The 22,376-nt window shown below is 36.9% G+C and overlaps 2 long non-coding RNA genes across 2 annotated transcripts in view; one reads left to right on the forward strand and one right to left on the reverse strand.

Moving 5' to 3' along the window:
- The window catches only part of LOC147582265 (uncharacterized), a 276,555-nt gene that overhangs the window by 140,485 nt on the left and 113,694 nt on the right, over window positions 1–22,376 (forward strand). The window lies entirely within an intron of this gene.
- LOC147582266 (uncharacterized) lies at window positions 77–20,892 on the reverse strand. The gene is made up of 4 exons (XR_015248903.1): window positions 20,840–20,892; window positions 7,604–7,655; window positions 6,106–6,142; window positions 77–419 (listed from the first exon to the last, which is right to left on the reverse strand). It is a non-coding gene; the product is annotated as an uncharacterized LOC147582266 (long non-coding RNA).

A 22,376-nucleotide genomic window follows, 5' to 3' on the forward strand; every position in this document is an offset into this window, starting at 1 on the left:
AGTAGCTGAAGTGATTAATAAGACCCGCGCCCTGCATTCTCCATGCTTTAGCCCAATGAGATCACAAAAATTCAGAGGACAGATTTAAGAAGTTTCAATAGGACAAAAAGGCAGAAAATCCTGGGCATTCCATGCTTTTTTTTAGTATTATGGAGTTGAGCATTTTTCATGGTTTATCCTCTTTCCATGGCTTCTGACAGTGCTGGCCAAAATGCATGGTAAGGGAAGTTGATTGACTTAATCTTAGGAATGACTTCCTCTTCTATCCCTCTACTCTCTCCTATACTGCTAACTGCTCTTAAAGATCATTTGCCCTCTCCTCTAACTGTTTTTCCTGGCCTGCTGAGACTTTTTTTTTCCTAATTGGGTGTCTTGTGGAATCAGGAGTTGCTTCATTAGTCATGGCAGTACCCATAGGCCTGTAACAGATAGACATAGAACATGGATAAATATGAGTTAGGTCCTGACTGCACACACCCACACATACCACACACACACACTTGCACACCACACATACACAAACACAGACAGAACATGCCTGTTTCCATTTAGTTGGGTTTCTTGGATAAAATAGTTTATATAAGTAAGACCAGAGGTTAAGTATGCCATGTTGAAGGTTCTGGCAAATGAGTCTGGCCTAAGAGGCATTTTTTATATCATAGAGCTTAAATAGCATCAGTTTTAGGGGTCAAGCCCTGCTGGGCCTGGCTTGGGGTTCTTTGCCAGTTTTTGAGGGTGTGGTATGGAGACTCTGATGTTTACTTTAATGATTGTGAGAAGTCTCTTAAACAGATTGGCTGCCTAGAAAAACATTTCAGATGCTTCTCAGTCCTGAACTTTGGCTTCTCCAGCCATGACCAAAGGAATATTAGTGGAAGTTTAAAAGCTTCTCTGATCATTGCATAAAAAATTGTGGTTTCCCTCCTCTATCAAATTAGCTAATCTCATTTAACCATGACCACTGTGTATATACAATCACACTGTAGGCATAAAATTATGACTTTGCTTTACCAAAACCTAAACTGAAGCTCACATACTGATGAGTGTAAGCCCTCACAGGGCTGAGATTGATGTAGTACTAGCTTCTGGATGGCAGGTACCTTATCTTGTTTTCTGGTATATGCCCGAGCTCCTGGAACAGGGACTTCATTGACACCAACAGGGTATGAGTTCTTTCAGGGAGTTTTATTGGTTCTTTCATCTTGGTGGATGTCTGGCACATAGCAGACTTTTCATTTAGAATTTGAGTGACTAAATACTGACCCTTGGAATCCTGTCTTCTGACCTAATTAGTGTAGGTGCAGACTTTGGTTCTTATTAAGATTAGTACTCTTTGGAGGGTGACCCACAAAGTTGGTCTTCATGCCTGCTGCCTGTGTATGAATAAAGGATGGGGAGGTGAGAGAGACCATGTTGTGGTAGGAGTAAGTGGTTATAACCATGGGGCAGGTTAGAAACAGATAAGACTATTTCCTCCTTAATCTCTGAACTGCAGCCAGCCATCATCTGGCCCCGTCACTACCCCCAGCCCATTTTCCTCAGGGCTCTGTCTCTACACAGGGAGTGCAGCTACTGCCATCAACGGGCTACACTCCTACTGGCTGAACAATGAAGGTCCATTGATGAGTATTTTGCCATGGATTCAGCCTTTTTTCACAGCCCCAGTGAATCCTGTACATGGATTTTTTTTCTCAAATATATATTTTTATATGACTATAAAAGCAATATGTACTCATTAAAAGAAAATTGGGGCTACACATAAGGTATAAATAAACAGGATAACATTACTTATTAATTTTAGTATATTTCATTCCCATTTTTATGTTTAGTTTTTTTCACTTGCACTATTCAGATCATAATGTATGAGAAATAATGTATCTTCACTTTTTACCTAATATAATTCATTTAAGTACCTTTCCATATCATTAAATGGCATTGCAAATGCGATTTCAAAAATCCACAAGCTCTGTACAATGCAGTATACCATAATTTACCTAGACTTTCCTCCATTGTTTGACAGTGATTAATAAATAGCAGAATGAAGGGTCTCTCTAGACACGGAGGGCAGTGTTAGGTCACACTTGGGACTGTCTAAGCCAGGCTTCTGATCTTCCTGGCTTGAGATAGTCATTTCATGTTTTGATGAAAGGGAATTCTGATACATGCTATAGTATGGAGGAAACTTGGGGACATAATGCTAAGTGAAATAAACCAGAAACAAAAAGATAAATACTTTATGATCCACTTAGATGTGGCACCTAGAAGTAGTCAAATTCATAGAAACAGAAAGTGGAATGGTGGTTGTCAGGAGTTGAAGGGGAGTGGGATGAGGAGTTGTTATTTAGTGGGTGTAGAATAGAGTCTCAATTTTTCAAGATAAAAGGAATTCTGGAGAAATATTATGGCAATGGTTTCACAATATTAATGTACTTAATACTACTAAATTATACATTAAAAATGGTTAAGATAGTAAATTTTATGCATATTTTACCATAACTTTTTAAGTGTTCTCGAAAAACAAAATAAGTAATGTAAGAGATACTTTATCTTAGGGAAATCTCAGGGTGTGTGAGTATGTCAGTTGGAAGGGGATTGGAGCAAAAAAAAAAAAAAAAAGACTGGTTAACAAATTATACCAGAGGGAAAGAGAGAAATGGGCATGAAATTTACAAAAGACACTAAAAAAGTTAAGTGAGAGTGCATATATGGGGGCACATATTGACAAGTGGGGACTGAAAATCAGGGAAGGTGTCATGAAGAAAGTGACCAGGACTTCCATAGAAGGATGTGGGGGACAGATGGGATAATCTGCATGGAGAGAAGAGACGAAACTTGGAGGAAAAGCATGGAAATTAAAAGTTAAATATGCTAAGTTTATAATGATAAATACCAACACTATAAAACAAGAAAGATCACAGGTAAACAACTTCAAGGAACTAGAAAGATAATAGTAAACTAAACTTAAAATTAGCAGAAGAAAGGAAATAATAAAGGAAGGTCAAGGCAGAAATAAATCAAATCGATAATAGAAACAAAATAGAAAAAATCAATAAAAATTAGAGTTGTTTTTTTTGAAAAAATAAAATTGCCAAACCCTTAGCTGAACTAATAAAAAAGGAGAGAAGACTTAAATAAGTTAAATCATAAATTAAAGAGGAGATATTATAACAGATGCCACAGAAATAAAAAGAATCATAAGAGACTATTATGAGCAATTATATGTGAACATACTGGATAACCTGGAAGAAATAAAGTCATGGAAACATACAACCTACCAGAACTGAATCAAAAAGAAATAGAAAGCCTGAACAAATTAATAACAAATGAGGAGACTGAAGTAGTAATATAAAATCTCACAATAAAGAAAAGCCCAGGACTAGATGACTTCATGGTTGAATTCTACCAAACATTTTATAAAAAGGAACTAATAATGACCCTTCTCGAACTCTTCCAAAAAATAGATGTAGAGAGAATATTTTCAAACTCATTTTGTGAGGCCAGAATCACGGTGATACCAAGCCAAAGCTGCCACAAGAAAAGAAAACCCCAAGCAAATATCTTTGATGAATACAGCTGCAAAAATCCTCAGTTAAATACTAACAATATGAATTCAACAACACATCAAAAACAGTATACGCCATGATCAAATGGGATTTATCCCTGGGATGCAAGGTTGATTTAACATACACCACATAAGTCAATGTGATACTCCACATTAACAGAATGAATGATAAAAAAAACATGTGATCATCTCAATAGATACCCAAAAAGCAATTGACAAAATTCAACATCTATTCATGATAAAAACTCTCAATCAAATAGGTATAAAAGGAAATTCCTTCAATACAATAAAGCCCATTCATGAAAAGCAGCCCACAACTAACATTATAATCATGGTAATAAACTGAAAGCTTTTCCTCTAAGATCTAGTACAAGGTCAGAATGCCCACACATACTGCTTCTATTCAATATAGTAATAGAAGTGATAAGGCAAGAAAAATAAATAAAAGACATCCAAATCGGAAAGGAAAACATAAAATTATCTCTGTTTGTAGATGACATGGTCCTAGTTGTAGAAAACCCTAAAACTTCACAGAAAAGAAGTTGTTAGAATAATAACATTTCTTTATACCAACAATTACTTATCAATTACTTACTTAAAAAGGAAATCAAGAGAACAATCCCAGTTACAATAGCTTAAAAAAAGAATAAAATACTTAGGAATAAATTTAGCCAGAAAGTGAAAGATCTGTAGACTAAAAACTATAAAACACTGATGAAAGAAAATGAAGAAGACACACATAGATGGAAAGATATCTCATGTTCATGGATTGGAGGAACTAATATTGTTAAAATGACCATACTACCCAAAGTGATTTATAGATTCACTGCAATCCCTATCAAAATTCCAATGAAATTTTCACATAAAAAGATAAAAAAAACAATTCCAAATTTTGTATGAAATCATAAACATCCTGAATAGTCAATCTTCAGAGAGAACAGAGTTGGAAGCATCACACTGCTTGATTTCAAATTTTATTACAAAACTGTAATAATCAAACACTATGGTACTGGCATACATATAGACACATGGACAAACGGAACAGAACTGAGAGCCCAGAAATAAACCTGTGCATATACGGTCAAGTGATTTTCTACAAGGGAACCAAAATTGGGGAAAGAATAGCCACTTTATTAAATAATGCTAGGAAAACTGGATATCCACATGCAATGAATAAAATTTGACCCTTATACTAAACAGAAAAATAAACTCAAAATGGATTAAAGATTTAAACGTAAGACCTGAAAACATAACATTCCTAGGGGGAGAAAAGGGGGTGAGAAAACTCCTTGACATTGGACTTGGCAATAATTTTTTGAATATGACAGCAAAAGCTCAGGCACCAAAAGCAAAAATAAACAAAAGGGCTTCATCAATCTAAAGTCTTTTTCATGGTGGAGGAAATCATTAGGAAAATTAAAAGGCAACATAACAGATAAGGAGAAAATATTTGCAAACTGTATATCTGATAAAGAGTTAGTATCCAAAATAAATTAGGAACTCACACAACTCAGTAGCAACAACAACAACAACAAAAACAATTTAAAAATAGGAAAAGGACCCAAATGGACATTTTTCCAAAGAGGACATACGATGGCTGATAGGTATACAGAAAAGTGTTCAACATTACTAATCATCAGAGAAAGGCAAATCAAAACCATGATGAGATATCACCTCACACCTATTAGGATGGCTATTACAAAAAAAATTAATGACAACAAGAGTTGGTAGGGATTTGGAGAAAAGGGAACCCTTATACACTGTTGGTGGGAATGTAATTGGTGTAGCTATTATGGAAAACAGTATGGAGGTACCTCAAAATACTAAATATAGAACTACTGTGTGATCCAGCAATCCCCTGCTGGGTATATAATTAAAGAAATTGGAATCAGTATCTGAAAGGGCTATCTGTGCTTCCATTTTAATTGTAGAACTATTTATAATAGCCAATATATGGAAACAACCTAAGTATCCCTCAGTGAATGAATAAAGAAACTGTGGTATATATGTATAAAGAGTATTATTCAGTCTTTAAAAAGGAGATATTGTCATTTGCAATAACATGGATGAACCTAGCGAATGTTATGCTATGTGAAATAAGCCATATAAAGAAAGAAAAATATTGCATGATCTCACTTATATGAGGAATCTAAAAAAGAATACATAGAGTAGAATGGCGGTTGCCAGAAGCAGGGAGTGGGAGAAACAGGTACAAAGTTATAGTTATGGGGGTGCCTGGGTGACTCAGTCTGTGGAAATATCTGACTTCTGCTCAGGTACTGATGATCTCATGGTTTGTGAGTTTGAGTCCCCCTGTCGGGCTCTGTGCTGACAGCTCAGAGCCTGGAACCTGTTTCAGATTGTGTCTCCCTCTCTCTCTCTGTCCCTCCCCTGCTCACATTCTCTCTCTCTCTCTCTCCCTCTCTCTCTCTCTCTCTCTCTCTCAAAAATAAATAAAACATTAAAAAAAAAACATAACCATGTCGTGTTGTATGGATAAAAAGGGTGGTAACTTTGTGCTTTTATTCAACTAAGGGACTTACCAAATTCTTAGGTTTTATGCAGGTGTCAAGCTCCCACCTGGAAAGGGATAGTTTTTTATATTACACTTAAACTTATTTTAAATAACCGAAGCCCAAAACAACAGTTGTTTAAAAGAATGAAACTCCATTTACAATGTGGTATGTTTACAATGAAAAACCATAACATTCAAGTATTAACATGGTTTGTAGGGAAGGTAATTTTAAAATAAAACAATTTCCAAAAAACAAAAAACAGCAACAAAAACCCCACAAAGTTACAATTATGTAGAATGAGTAAATCTAGAGACTTAATGTACAGCATGATGACTATAGTTAATAATACCACACTGAGTACTGGAAATTTGCTAAAAGAGTAGATTTCATGTCCTTTCCTAACACACACTCATACTCACATGCACACACACCAAATTACAACCATGTGAATGGATGTGTTAATTGGCTTGATTGTAAGAATTATTTCACCATGTGATTTGATCAGATTTCAAATCATCATGCTTCACACGTTATAAAAATAAAATATAAAAAAGCATGGAAATTAGCTTAGGGCCAGTTTGGGGCCTAACGAAACAAAGCGATGTGGAATAAACAGCTCAGGATCTTCCTTGAGTTGTGTCGGCAAGTTCTGTGCTAATGATTTCATGTAGGTCTCAGGGTGTCCTAGGCTTAAATTTGTCTGTCTAGAAAATGCCTGTCTAGGAAGAGACAGAGCTGGAGGTTTGGAAGCATTTAATTCAAAGTGAAACCAGGTCTGTTTTGTTGGAGATTCGGTAGATCTGGAAATGAAATCTCACAAATTGTTTGTCAAATTGGATTTGTGGGAACAGACTGAATTAGATATTATTCCATTGAAGATATATCAGATATACATTGATATATTTGAAATTGTATTGGTGTCATTTTAAAGTTTCCTTAAGTATCTTTTTTTTTTTTTTTTAATTTTAGCATAAGACTATGTTAGAAGAGTGGTCAGAGGGAAGGAGAGGGAAATTTATACCAAATTAAATATAGTCTCTCACCCAGTGGAGAATGTGATTCACCAGGGAGTATAGACATTGCATGGTTAATATAAGGTGGAGGGGTGGAGCTTGACAATGTTAAACTGGCCTAAAGTTGTACATGATCAACTTCAGGACACGAGGTTAGAATTTGGATGTCAAGGAGGTGATGAGGCCTCATAAAATCCTGCATCTTAGCTTGGTGGCTTTGTCAGTGAGTCCTTTAGCGTCTGGTGAGAGAATAGATGGAAATAGGTAGGCTGACTTAAATATTCAATCTAGGAAACATAGAAGCAAAGATAAGTTTCTACTGGGCAGGATTTTTCAAACTGCAGGCTCCTACCAGCATTAAAAATAAATAAAGAAATAAAGAAGTAAATAAATAAATAAGCCAGAATTTGATAGTATACAAAATATCTGAGTGATATTATACACAGCAAAGAGAAGTATGATTTCATAAAAGTTTGGTTTCAGTTTTGAGGGCAGAGTAAAGTACACAGTACCTTTCTTATTGTGAATGTGTGTCCAAAATACTGGAAACAATGCTCTAAGGATCTGTGGGAAACAAATTATGGAGGCATTTGAATTTTTTTACATTTATAGGACAATGAAAGATTTCATTATAACATGTTCTTTATTTTATAAAAGCTTTAATTAAACTTTTATCAGTGTTATTAAAAAATTAAATCTTGCCCTAGATAACTGAAAAAATATATTTCAAGGAATAAAGAGTTAAAGCAAACAAATACAACAAAACAAACACTACCAGGGCTAAATATTAGACAAGGAAGAGAGCAGCAATAACGTGCTTTATTTGTGATTGTGAATTTATGTGTATATGTGAATGTCTGTGTATGTATTTATAAAACATCAGTTAATCGAATAATTATATTACCCTTTACAAATAGCAACCTGTCACCAAATGCAGTGATATAGAAAATTAAATGGTTTTGTTTGTTGTTTTTTGGCTCTCTGGGTCTCATTGGCTATTTTCTAGGACTGATAATGGATTAATCAATAGTCTACTTATATTTTCTTCAGAAAATTGAAAAATATATGCTTTTTAGGAGAGAAAACCTCTTATCTTTTAGAGAAGCTATACATAGCTTTGTTAGGCTTACAAAAGCCATGACAGTCATTGGGAAAAAATAAATTACTCTATTAAAATATACAAGGCTACGATTGTTGCTACCAACAACGTTAAGGGTTTTTGTTATAAAACCAAAGCAAATGGATTGAAGTGGTTTAGTGAAAAAAAATTAGTTTCTAAGTGATGGTGGTCATATCTGGAAAGGAGTTTTGGCAATTAGCGAAATGATGCTGATTGTTTTGAAGTCTTGTCTACCCAGTAGATTTCATGAGCATGTTATCATGTCTACTATTCTCAATGCTGATTTAAAAAAATATTCCATTTGTGTAAGCGTGTGCGCTGCCAGCTGGGTAGAATTCCTTTTACAAAGACCCAACTGAATGGATTGGAGAGGACTCTTTATTTATCTATGATTTCAACTCCACCTGTTTACCATTTTCTTGTTAAAAGGAATTAGTGAGTGTTGGGTATGTGGCTATGAAGCAATTGAGCAAATCTCCACTGCAACTATAATACAAATCCATCTTCAATCCCAGAGCAAATTGTTCTCATTTTGGGAGGGGAAAAGGTATTTTCTCAGCTAAAAACAAAAATTAACAAATATTTTGCAGAAGGTGAACTCTAGGGTCCCAACCAAATCCTGAACAAATTAGAGTGAAGCAGAAACAGCTGTGGGGTAAAATGCACATCCTAAGAGTAGGTTCTGGGCTGTCAGGCCAGATTGGTTGGAGCCAGCCCGTCCCAGCTTTACCATTTCTCAGCACCTTGGCAAAGAGTCGGAAATGTGGAAAGAGGAGCACGTGTTTATGAAAAACAACAGGAGCTCTGGGTTCTCTTTGCTTTGGCACCTAAGGGATTCCAAGGTGGTTCCCCACCCCTTGTGTTCCCCTGGGAAACAGCCCATGAAAATGAAGAAGACTTGCTTCTGGGGCAGGAGGATTAATGAATCTGTGACCGAGCTGTGAAAACTCAGCAAGCTTCTCAAAAGAATTGTCATTTTGCAGGTGCTCTCCCCAGACAGGGTGTAGTGTGACAGTCCTGCAGCGTTCACCCTGGAAGGTTATACTTTACATAAAAGTGCATGAAACATTTTCTGTATTTTATCCAATCATAATTTAAGTCATAATTTAAGTCATAATTTAAGCCAGTCAGATATGGAATGACTGAAGAAGATTGAAATACAATCTTGATCATTTTTCAAATTCCAAATTTTCTTTACTCCACCCTAAGACTGTTATGTTTGAGTCCAGGAAAGGTGTCATTTGGTTCCAAGCATCCTAGGATACTTGAGATATGCTAAGAAGTTGTAAAAGGATTTAGTGCTCTTCCTCTCTTTCAACTTTACGTGTATTCTTCTTGTTAAATGTGTTGGAGTGTGCTTAGGGACCCAGGGGAAAAGCACACTTCTTTCCATTCAGGTTCTGAACCAATTAGAAATAAGAATAAAAGGAGTGAAAATTTCAAATCCAAAATATAACCTTTATAATGGATAAGGCAGCTATGGTTTAATATGACTTATTTATTGAGGCATATGTGCTTTTTAATAGTAGACTAGAATTAGATTTATGGAGCCTGTGCCGTGGTATCACAGGCTTTCTCCAGGGAAACTGTTGTTTGCCATGTGGCCAAGAGCATGTGGTCTCAGTGGAATATAACCCCTCCAACATTATTATGGTATAATTTATCTTTTTATATATAGCTTAGTTTCTATTTGTAATACATGCATATGATAAAAACAAATGAGAAAGGTATAATGGAAAGATAAAGTCTATCTGCCATTTATCTACCCTTCTCCCCTATCCCATACTCCAGATTAGTTTCTGTTTTTACTCTCCTTGATTGTTACTATTATAATTTTAAATAACATACTTCTAATTCTACTTCTCAAATTATCTTTAAACAATATCCATTGATTTTCTTCCGCAAAAGATGAGGAACTTTGCATACTCATAACATCCCCTACCTCTTCTTTTCTCTTCACCTTCCTATTTTTATTGAGCATTGTCTTGTTTTTAACATTTTTTGAGGGAGGGAACCTAGTTAAAAGTAAGTTCCCAGAGTTCAAAATGCATTTCACCACTTATTTACTTATTATCTATGCAATCTTGAAAAATATACTTTGCCTGTCAAAACTTCAAATTCTACATGTGTAATTGGGGGTGAAATGGCACCTCCTTCATAAGTAACTGTGGACTAAATTGGTCAATCTATATAAAGCACTTTGCACTGTGCCAAACAGTCAGAAAACACTAAACTAATGTTACATGTGGCTCTTTGACAATTATACATCCTTCGTCAGGAGGTTAATTCTAAAATCTGAAATCTAACAAATAGAATCTGCAATATTATGATTATTTAAATATTCTTGAAGGTAGAGTCAAATGGCATGATTGGATTCTTAGAAAAAGAGATGTAACTTTTTGTCACTGAAACTTCGTCCTTTAAAAAAGATGCTTCCAAGTGTCACTGTTTAATAGATGTTCTTAATTTCTTTCAGGTTTCCTTATTTCTTCTGGTCATACTAATTTTTTTATACCTTTCAGTTTGAGAAGATACATAGCACTGGTATTCAGCTTGCAGGTTCCACAGTGTATGTGACCTTATGCAAGTGACTTAGACTTTCTATGTATTATTTTTCTTATCATCAGATAGGGGTAATAATAGTATCTTACTCATAGTGTTATTATAAATAATAAATGAAATAATACATGGATAGCACATAGCAAGCCACCCAACACTTTGCTATTTCCCCTTTTTTTTTAATTTTGAAAGAGTACTTTATTCATTTATTTATTCCTACAAGATATTGGGGCACTTAATGTTCTATGTGCAAAATTCATTTTTATTTTCTTCTCCTCTCCGAAGTGAGTGCTTGTAAGATTCTAAATTCAAAGTTGGAATTTGGAGTTCTGTTTCCAATTAATGATGGATAGCTTACTGAAGACCAACATTCCCACCAAGAACATCTAGACAAGCTGGAAAAAAAAAATACGCCATGTAGGCACTGGAGAGCCAGTATGGCAGCCAGGACTGACTGGCTGGGACAGAACCCAGAAAGAAGTGCATTGAAATTAACCCAAAATTTTGCATTGCTTTCAAGATATGTGCTGTTCTTGGAATGGGGCCAATAGCCTAAAAAGTTGAGAAGGAAGTGGCAGCTAATTGAGCAGAGCATTGGGCAACCTTATGGGACTGAAGAGATAAAAATTAGATTCAATGTACCAAGGAAATGGGCCCATGGAAAAAGCCTCATACTTCCATTTAGGACCCCTGAAGGGAGTATACACTAGGAGTGAAAGCAAACAAGAAATAGATCATTCCTTATTCCTTCCACCCCCAAAAAGGAATTGAGCTTTGTCAATGTCAGACTGGATTATGGTGATCTGTACCTATTCTAAATGCTTACTAGAGAATAAAAGTCCTTGTTGAAGGAAGATGAGTCAGCCAAATCTCAAATAATTTCTACATTTTTTTCATTCAGAATGTCTGTGATTAAGTAAAAATAACCAAGCATGTCAGGAAATAAGACCAAATGACCAAAACAAAGAAGAAATACAGACAATACAATCATACCAACAGGTGATCCATTTATTATTTGACATTGACTTTTAAGTGACAATGGTTACTGTCTTAAAAGAAAAAAAAGGTCAGGAATAAGAATTTCCCTAAGGAAATAGGATTTGTAAAATAATGTAAATTCTAGAATTAAAAAGTATATAAAAGAAAATTAAAAACTAAAAATACTTAATTTAATAGTAGATTATTCACAGAAGAATAGAGGATAAATGAACTAAAAGATTACTATCAAATCTCCAAACTCATGCAAAGAAAAAAAAACATAAGATAGCTAAAAATGCATTAAAGACATATGGGATATGGTGAAAGATCTGATATATCTACAATTAAATCCCTAGAAGAAAGGGAAAAGGATTCTGATGGACACAAAATTTGAAGTGATACTGGTCAATAATTACCCTAAACTGATGAAAATCATCAAGACACAAAATTCAAGAAAACTTGCCAACCCAAAATTGATTAAATAAATTTTAAAAATATGTATAGCATGGTAAAACTACTGAAAAAAAAAAAAGATAATCTTAGAATCAGCCAGAAAAGAAAGATATTTTACCTTCAAATGAGCAACAATAAGACTGACAGTTAAATTCTCATCAGAAATCATGATGGAAACCAGGAGATGATGGATTAACATCTTTAAAGTGCCTAAACACAATGACTGAAAATGTATAATCTTGTAGTCAAGTAAATATACTCCAGAAATAAAGCAAAATAAGGGGTAAAACAATCGAAAGAGAATTTGTTGTCAACAGAGCCATGCCAAAAGAAATACTCAGAACACAAATTGTCAGATTATTGACTTAGACCCAAATATAGAAGGAATTACTTCACTCTAGTTCACTGGGTCCCCCTTTCAATGCACAAAGGATATTCAGCATGAATGAGAAATTATCCATTGTTGTTTTAATTTTTAGTACATGAAAATTTTTAGTACAGAATAACCTGACTATACCTAATGACCAATGGAGTCAAGTTTTTTCCTTATTCCATTATTTTTCTCTCTACTGTTTGTAAATGATGCTCTGTATTTGTGCTTTCAGTGGTTACTCTAATTAGGTTTTTATAATAATTAGTAATTGACAAAGTCTAAGTACTTCAAGTAGCTTCTCAAATTTTAATGTATATTCAAATCACCTGAGGATCTTGTTAAAATACAGGCAGCCTGAGGTGGGGCCTGGGATTCTGCATTTCTTACAAAACTCCTGGGTAATACCAATGCTACAGGCATCCGGACCATGCTTTGAGAGCCAAAAGTCTGAAAATACTTACCTTGGCTTACCCCATTTTCAAACTTATATTTTACTGTTGTTCCTTATTTTAATTTCCCCACAAATTAAACATCATTATCTTTATAGTCTCTTTAACTCACAGTTTCTTTTTTTTTTTTTTTTAATTTTTTTTTCAACGTTTTTTATTTATTTTGGGACAGAGAGAGACAGAGCATGAACGGGGAAGGGGCAGAGAGAGAGGGAGACACAGAATCGGAAACAGGCTCCAGGCTCTGAGCCATCAGCCCAGAGCCTGACGCGGGGCTCAAACTCACAGACCGCGAGATCGTGACCTGGCTGAAGTCGGACGCTTAACCGACTGCACCACCCAGGCGCCCCATAGTTTCTTTGTTTACTACTTCTTCCATCTTATTTTCTGTTTTTAATGTTTTATTTTATTTTTGAGAAAGAGAGACAGAGCATGAGTGGAGGAGGGGCAGAGAGAGAGAGAGGGAGACCCAGAATCCAAAGTAGGCTCCAGGCTCTGAGCTGTCAGCACAGAGCCCGATGCGGGGCTTGAACCCACGAACCATGAGATCGCGACCTGAGCCGAAGGTGGACACTTAACCGGCTGAGCCACCCAGGCGCCCCTCTCATTTTATTTCTTTTAGAATTTCTTCAGTGAAGATATGTTGGTGATAACCTCCACATTTCATTATGCAAAAAAACTGTATTTTATCCTCCTTGTTTAAAATCTATTGGGGAAAGCACTCCAAGTTATTGCATTGTCTTCTGATTACCATACATACTAATGTAAAATGAGTCATCTCTCTAATTGATATTCAGGTGATCTATCCTTTCTTCATACTTACTTTAAGGACTAATTTTCTTTGATGTTCATTGTTTCACTATGATATATCTTTATATGAAGTTATTTTTTATTTATTCTTTTTGGAATATACTAGACTTCTTGGATCTGGGAATTGGTGTTCTTCAATGGGTCTGGAAAATTCTCAAACATAATGTCATTAAATATTGGCTTATTCTTATTCTTTTTTCTTGTATAATTGTCATTGGACATTTGTTGGCTCTCCATACTCTATGCTCTGGCTCCTAATTTCTCTTTCATATTTTCTACCTCTCTGTCTTTTTGAGTTGCATTTTTAACATTTTAAAATCTGTGTTCTATGGCACTAATTCTTGTCAACTTTAATCTTCTGTTTAACTTATCCATTTAATTTGTAACTTTAATTATAATTTTTCATTTCTAATATTTTGTTTGCACCTTTTAAAATATTCTTACATTTAAAACTATCAATTATCCTTTGTATTTTTTGTGCTTCTCCTTTATTTCTTCAAACAAAGTAAATATGGTTGTTACATATTCTCTGGGAATTACCATATCTGATACATTAAGGAAACTGGTTCTCCAGAATTTAATTCAAGGTGCCTTGTCTCTTCGTGTTTTTTCTTTTTTCCAGTGAGTTGTTCATTTTATTTGGAACTTTATCTGTGGGAATTCTTTGAGGCCTGTGTTGAATTAGTATTCCTCCAGAAATGATGTGTGTTTGCTTCTGCCAGTTTCCTGGGGGCACCATTGACCTAGGACCACTTTAAATTAAATTGTCCATTTGAGATTTTTCAGACCTCACAGGTGGCATAAATTTGTATGGCAAACTTGTGAAGGGTCTGTTGTGGTTATAAAATCTCATGGGGTATTTTTCCCCCTCCACTGTTGCCAAGGCAGAGATTGGAAAGTTTTCTTGATCTTCTATTTTTGGCAGTAGGTTTATTTCTCATTCAACCTTCTACAAAAGGTATAGTCTATTGGGACTCTAGCTGTATGCAGGGGTCTCCTAATAGATTACCCACTTGGGGGAAGCCCCTCACCATTTTATCCTACCCCCTCAACCCTATGTGGTTTTTATGATGGCATCTCAAGATATCAAGGGGAAAAGAACTCTCTGTGTTCCAGAAGTTGAACAAATTTGTCTTTCTTCCTCTCTTTTCTCCAATGTCTTGTGCTGACGATGTGGGCAGATGAGGGAGGTCAATTATATGTTGAAAGCACTGTGACACTTTCTACCCATTGCATAATCAGATAATACTACTTTGTGCTTCTGTCTCAAGATCATCATGGGAAGACTACAACACAGTGAAATTCATTTCAGTCTGTTCTAGCTAGACTGAAACTGCCAGTAAAATGGAGGATTGTCTTAAGTTTATTTTGTCACAACCTTCCTGCATAGTTTATACCTTCTTTATAGCTGCTCATTGAATGCCCAATGAGATATTCAACTACTAACATTAATACTAACATTATGACTAATCTGTCTGTTCCAGTGTGAAAATAAATCAACAGAAATCTTGAATTTAGCTAATGATAAGTATTGTTAGATTGATTATTTCTATATTTGGGTGTCTTTGGTTTATTCTGAAGAAATCAAATTCAGTTTCATGACTATGTGTTTGAAAATGTTATTCTTCCCAGAATCAAACCTCCCTCTGATTTCCTAGTCTCAGCCATCTACATGGACAGTGGATGGAATCAAAAGTAGATAATCAAGTGAAAGAGATTTAAGATGTGTGTTTTGAGACTGTTCCCAGACCTGTCCCTGTGGCTGAGACCCACAGATATTGTTCATACCCAAATCATAGTGGGGGAATGATGGAGGCCCTCCTCAGGGCACGAGATGGAGCCCAGTGAAGGGGCTGTGGTCAGTTCCAGTGTGATTCTTCACCACTCCAAGGTCAGACCTGTCAGGCTCTCCATAAGTCATGAGTTAGTCATGCACTTGGGACCTAGGCAGCACTCCAGCCTCCCTCTCTGAGAAGCCCTCTGGCTCAGGCCATCTGTCGCTTTTCTCCAACAGACAATCAATGGGTCTGCTAACTCTTCTCAAGCTTGATTTCAGGCCCCAATGGACGGCGTGAACCCTGTATTGGCCCACCATATTTCCTGAACCTCTCCCCCTTCCTCTATCCTGACATCTTTTACAACTGCCAAATTTCTCAGGATTAGCCTTAAAATAAAAATTCTAGATGTAAAGAAACAACATTTTGGAGTAATTGTAGATAATGTCTGTGGTGTTACAATTCATGTTATTACAGAGGGAAGGGAGGGAATGAACACTCAAATACTATTTCTACAATTTTTTTTTTTTTTTATTGGCTGCCATCTCTAAAATCTCTGATTTATTCACGGTCGCTCTACTAATCTATTTAGTATCCTCAGGGATAATGCTGTTCTCTTCTTTCCAGCCTTCCTGGGAGATGAATCTCTCCCTCTCTCTCTCTCTCTCTCCCTCATTTGTATTTCTTGTTGAATCTGGGAAACTTCTTCTTCACTCATTCCAAACCATTGTACCCCATTCTTTTTCACTGCATACTAGTAAAATGAGAAAAGTGTTTCTTCTGGCCATTGAAGTGTTCCAATGGCTTCTTGGACACCAGGCTCCAGTATGGAAATTGATTCCTGGCAGTTTATTTTGAAGGCCCTTAGTCTCTTTGTCACACTTCCTGACCTCCTTCTTTTTATACAAACTCAGTATGATTAAGTGGAATTCGCTAGCATAGATTTCGAGGTCTGTGATCTAGGTTTGGTTTCCTGTTCTGCCTTTAATTCAACAGTGTGGCCTCAGTCAGATTCTTTATATATTTATTCATTGTGCTAGTTAGTTTTGTTATCTATAAAATGTGTACATTAGTACCTACCTTGTATAGTGGTTGTGGGAGCATTAAGACTAATCATCTAAATAAGACCAGTGTCTTACAGATAGGAAGGACCCAGTAAATGCTAACTATTATTATTATTATTGTTGTTATTTGTTTATCCACTCAATACATATGAATTGTGTGATTGCAATTGTGGCAATGGTAATACCTCATGATTATAGTAACTCGGAGTTGCCCCAGAGCCCTGGCCAAAACACTCACTGCCCTGAAGAGAAGGTAGATTTCTCATGGAGTCAGATGCCTTCAAGTTCAGATCTAAGTGACCATGAAGCTTCTTTTGTTTAAAATAACCATGACCTCCCCCTCACAACCCTCAGACCCAGTAAGGAATTCCTGTGTAGTTCGTCTCCCTTCCGCACAGCTTGTGAGGCTCTGAGGCCAGTGTGTCTGGGAAAGTTTCAGGCTGGAAGCATCAAGGAGTATTAATGTGCAGATGTAGGATCTGTCAAGAATACGAGCTGTGGTGCAACAAAAACCACCTGCGTGGCTTGTGATGTTTTTGAAACAGAGTGCCGGAAAGAAGGGGCCCAGGGCCAAGAAAGGAAGAGGGAGCTGTGGATTTGTGTGCAGCTCCTAGCACAGGCCTGAGAGCAAGAGGAGGAGGGGCACTGTTGCCTTGCTGCCACCCCCCCACCCCCCCCAGCACTGATGTCCATGTCATGTTTTTATGACTGATGGGCCATGCCACACTGAGGCGTGCTGGATTTATTTCTGTGCACACAGAGAAGGGAACAGGGAAGGTCGGTGTCTCTCTTAATACTCAGATAGTGGGTTATCCCAAGGAGGGACTCCCTCATACCCTTTACAGCAGAACATAATAGGAAGTCTCCAAATAGTAACACAAAACCATCCCATGAGCTGCCAGGACCCAGGCTGCGTGCCCCTCAGGCCTTGGGAGCAGTAAATCTGGAAGGAAAGCAGTCAGCCTCCCAATTAGAATGCGCTAGCGTCTGCAGTCTCCCACCACTCTTCTGAGCTTGCCAGAATCACAGCAAGGATGCTGCCATGCGTTGGGAGCAGAGCCACTGCCAACAGGCAGCCATGTGCCTACCAGGGGCTTTGCTTCTGTGGGCTAGAAACGCACAGCTGACTGATTGGCTGGCGGTCCTCTTTCCCCCGGCTGAGGAGTCTTTGCCAAAGCAGGCCTCATGGCTCTACTGATTGCTTTCCAGAGCCATGAGTTAAAACTGGATTTTCTGTTCCTAATTTATGCCATGAGAGCCTTGACTACAACTTAATTGGGAGCTCCAGAATGGTGGAGAAACAGCTACTGAGGTACGCAGTGCTGGCAGAAAGCTGGAGTCAGAAACTGCAATCTAAGAGGCTTCAGAAAAGCGATTTGCTGACTGAAGGGAGATCCCAACAAAACCATTTCCCACCAAGTGGCATAGAAAGAAGTCCAGCGATGTCAGGAGCACGGCCATATTGTGGACATTATCCAGGCTGAGGGGAACAATTCCCAGACCGGCTTTCCCACCTACAGTGCTATCAACATACACTCACCCGACACTCCCCCACTTCCTTCACATCTCTCCCTGCCTCCGCAAGGCTCTCATAGCCTCCAGTGTTCTGTCTGCAACAAGGGCAACCCTGCCTGGCTCCCGCATCAGCTGATGAAAACCCATATGGGTGGGAGAGAAGGAGCAGGGTCAGGAGCGAAGACAACACCTGCATGAGGAGAGGAAACTCCAAACCTGTGTCTGGAGTGACGAGCTGAATTTTGCCTGGGAGTGAGAACACTGATGCAGAAATACATTAAAAACATTGTTTTTGTTTGTACCCTCTGAGACGAGCAGTTAGTAAGTGTAGAACTCCTAAAAGGATAGAAAATGCTAATGTGAATAAAACCATTTCTTGGCCTAAGCGGAGTATTTGCTTTTATTAAGAGAGAAAGAACTAAACCTAGGATATTTCTCCTGGAATATACTAATTTTAAAAGATGGCGATTATAAAAAAATTATTCATATCTTACAACAATTCTTTAAAGTAAGCAGAGTTGATATTCTGCCCATTTTTCAGAGGAAAGAATTGGAATATCCAAGACCAAACATATAGGATCAACAGAGCTAGGTTCTCACCTCAATTTTCTGACTTCAAATCTATTGTTCTTTCCGTTTGAGCTTACTTTTATTTTTATTTAGCTAGGTGCTTAAGTCCAAGATTTTCCTAAGATAAATTTTATTCTTTTTAGTAATCTTACACCCAATGTGGGGCTCAAACTCATGAGCCCAAGATCAAGAGTTGGATGCACTATTGACTGAGCCATCCAGATGCCCCTAAAATGCTTATTTTACACACAAAATATTGCCTGTGTGCGCATGTGTCTGTGTCAGTATGTGGTTTGTGTTTAGGGTACATTAACATGTCTTGGCCGTTGGTCAACTTATGTATAATCAAGAAGACCTCTAGCACCATTTTTTTAAATTTTTTTTTAACATTTATTTATTTTTTAGACAGAGAGAGACAGAACATTAACAGGGGAGGGTCAGAGAGAGAGGGAGACACAGAATCTGAAAGAGGCTCCAGGCTCTGAGCTGTCAGCACAGAGCCCGACACGGGGCTCGAACTCATGGACCGCGAGATCATGATCTGAGTCGAAGTCGGATGCTTAACTGACTGAGCCACCCAGGGGCCCCTCTAGCACCATTTTTGAGTAAAGAGGCACTTAAATAGATTTGTAGGTATCTAATCTGCTTGAAAGGAAATAGAATTTAAAAAACACATCTGACCGATGCAAGGTGCTATCTCATTCTAGTTTTGGTTTGCATTTCTCTGATGAGCAGTGATATTGAGCATCCTTTTGTGTATCTGTTGGCCATCTATATGTCTTCTTTGAGAAAAAATGTCTATTCATGTCTTCTACCCATTTTTAATTGGATTTTCCACTTTTTGGATGTTGATTTGTAGAAGTTCTTTATATATCTTGGATACTAACCATTTATCTGATATGTCATTTGTAAACACCTTCTCCCATTCCATAGGTTGCCATTTAGTTTAAATTTTTATTTTGATGAAGGGCTAAAATCACCAACACAAGAAACAACACCTGAAAGGCAACACAAGAAAGGTAAACCCTCTTGCACTGTTTGTGGGAAGACAAACTGGTGTAGCCACTCTGGAAAACAGTGTAGAGGTTCCTCAAAAAGTTAAAAATAGAACTACTCTATGATCCAGTAATTGCACTACTAGGTATTTACCTAAAGGATACAAAAATTCTCATTCAAAGGGATACATGCACCCCAATGTTTATTGCAGCATTATCTATAACAGCCAAATTATGGAAACAGCCCAAGTGTCCATCAACTAATGAGTGATGTGTATATGTATATATATATATGTATATGTATATATGTGTATATATATGTGTATACGTATATATGTGTGTGTGTGTGTGTGTGTGTGTTTATGTATATATCATATGTAATGAATATATAATGGAATATTACTTAGCCATAAAAAGGAATGGAATCTGGCCATTTGCAATGACATGGATGGAGCTAGAGAGTATTATGCTAAGTGAAATAAGTCAGCAGGAGAAAGAAAAATACCATATGATTTGATTTTACTCATATGTGGAATTTAAGAAACCAAACAAACAAAGGAAAAAAAGAGAGAAAGAGACATACCATGAAACAGACTCTTAACTGTAGAGAACAAACTGATGGTTACTGGAAGGGAGGTAGGTAGGGGGATGGGTGAAATACATGATAGGCATTATGGAGTGCACTTGTCATGATGATCACCAGGTGTTGTATGGAAGTGTTGAATCACTGTATTGTACACCTGAAAGTAATATTACACTGTATGTTAACTAACTGGAATTAAAAAAAAAATTAAAGAATATCTGATTTCCAAACAATATTTCTTTCGGGTATATTTCTATTATTTCAGGAGATGGAGATTAAAAGTTGAAATAAGAATGGTCTCAGAGATCCCAAATTAGTGTTTTCTGGTACTGTTGCCGGTAGAGTGTTCTGGAATAGCTATTGTATTAAAATGGAGATCCTTGCTTCACACTGAAAAGCCATGCGACCAAAGCTAATGTTAGCTCAACAGACATTTATTGAAAATCTGCTGAGTATGTTTCAAGCAGCATGTTAAACCTTGGAGTTGTGGAAATGTTTACTTACCCCTTTCTCTGGTTGGTTTTCCTCTGGATCCATTCCATCCAGATGTGTTTCTACGCTATTAACTTCCATTAGTCAGGATAGCTTCAGTTATAGTGAGGTAACAAACAACCCCCATGTCTCAGCTGCATATCATAAGGAAGTTTGTTTTGTCATCACACAAAGTTCACTAAAGATCCAGATGATTCTACAAAAGCCCTCTTTTATATAGTACCTCTATGATCCAGAATGTTCTAATCTTTATCGTATTAATTTGAGATTTCCTCATTTGGAAGCTGGGAAAAAAATCCATTGATATTTCAGGTTTTCTCTTCTATAAGCAGCATACACCAATTCTTACAGTATCTTGGTCACTGTCACATGACTTCATTTAAATCTGAAGGCTTCTAGGCAGGCATTCTATCCAGGAGCAAGAAGACAAAATGGTATCTAGTAAGGTCTATAACACCATATATTTGAGAGCCTGAGTGAGACGCTATAGACAATCACAAACAACAGCATATAGTAAAATCCAAATGAAGAGCAAACAGAGCTGGAACCAAATTTGCAGACTTAGGTGGGCTGAGGTGGTTTGGGAGGCAGAGCTAAGATGGGTCTTGAGACTTGAAGAGGAACTGGAGAGAGAAAGGGGGACCCCTAATAGGAGGCAGGCACAGAGTGGTTCTCAGAGAGAGGAACAAAGCAGGTGAGCTATGCTCAGGCCCATTCCAAGTAAGTGACTCAGCATGCTCTGTGTTTTCAATAGTGCTAAATTATGCAAGCAAAAAAATTAATGAATTATGCAAACAAATTAAGTTGAAAAATGAAAATAAGCTAGGTAGTAGCAAAAATCCTATGTGGAGATAGAGCTGTGTAAGATTTTAGTGTACATGGGTTTTCCTGGGACTATCTCGATGCACCATCTCTAGGGCATTGAGGCCTTCTAGAAAAGTGTTCCCAATGAGCCAGGAGGGGTACCAGGTGCTATATCTGTCAGGCTGTTTGGCCCACACTTAGAGACTCTCAGCTTCCTTTCTTTAAAAGTTTTAAGTCAGATTTATTGGAGTATAAATTATATCCAATAAAATCAACCCTTTTCTGAGTAAAGTCCTATAATTTTTAATAAATGCATATAGTCATGTAACTGCCAGCACAATGAAGATAGTAAATATTGCATCACCTGAAAAAGTCACCCCTTACTCTTCTGTAGTCAATGTATTTTGTCTATACCCAGCCTCTGGCTACCAGCACTCTGTTGTATGTTCTTATAGTTTTGCCTTTTCTAGAATATCATATAAATGGAACTATACAGCATGTAGTCTTTTTTGAATGTGGCTTCTTTCATTTAGCATAATGCATTTGTGATTCATCTGCATTGTTACATCCATCAGTAATTCATTTTGTTTTATTGCTGAATACTATTCCAATCCATGGATGTTCCAGTTTGTTTATCCATTCACCAGTTGAAGGATATTTGGGTTGTTTCCAGTTTTTGGCAATTATGAATAAAGCTGCAGTAAAGTTTCCCATCTAGATTTTTATGTGAACATATATTTTCATT

This window comes from Puma concolor, chromosome A3, assembly GCF_028749965.1.
Source record: "Puma concolor isolate L17-30 chromosome A3, mPumCon1.1.hap2, whole genome shotgun sequence".
Taxonomy (NCBI): Eukaryota; Metazoa; Chordata; class Mammalia; order Carnivora; family Felidae; genus Puma; species Puma concolor.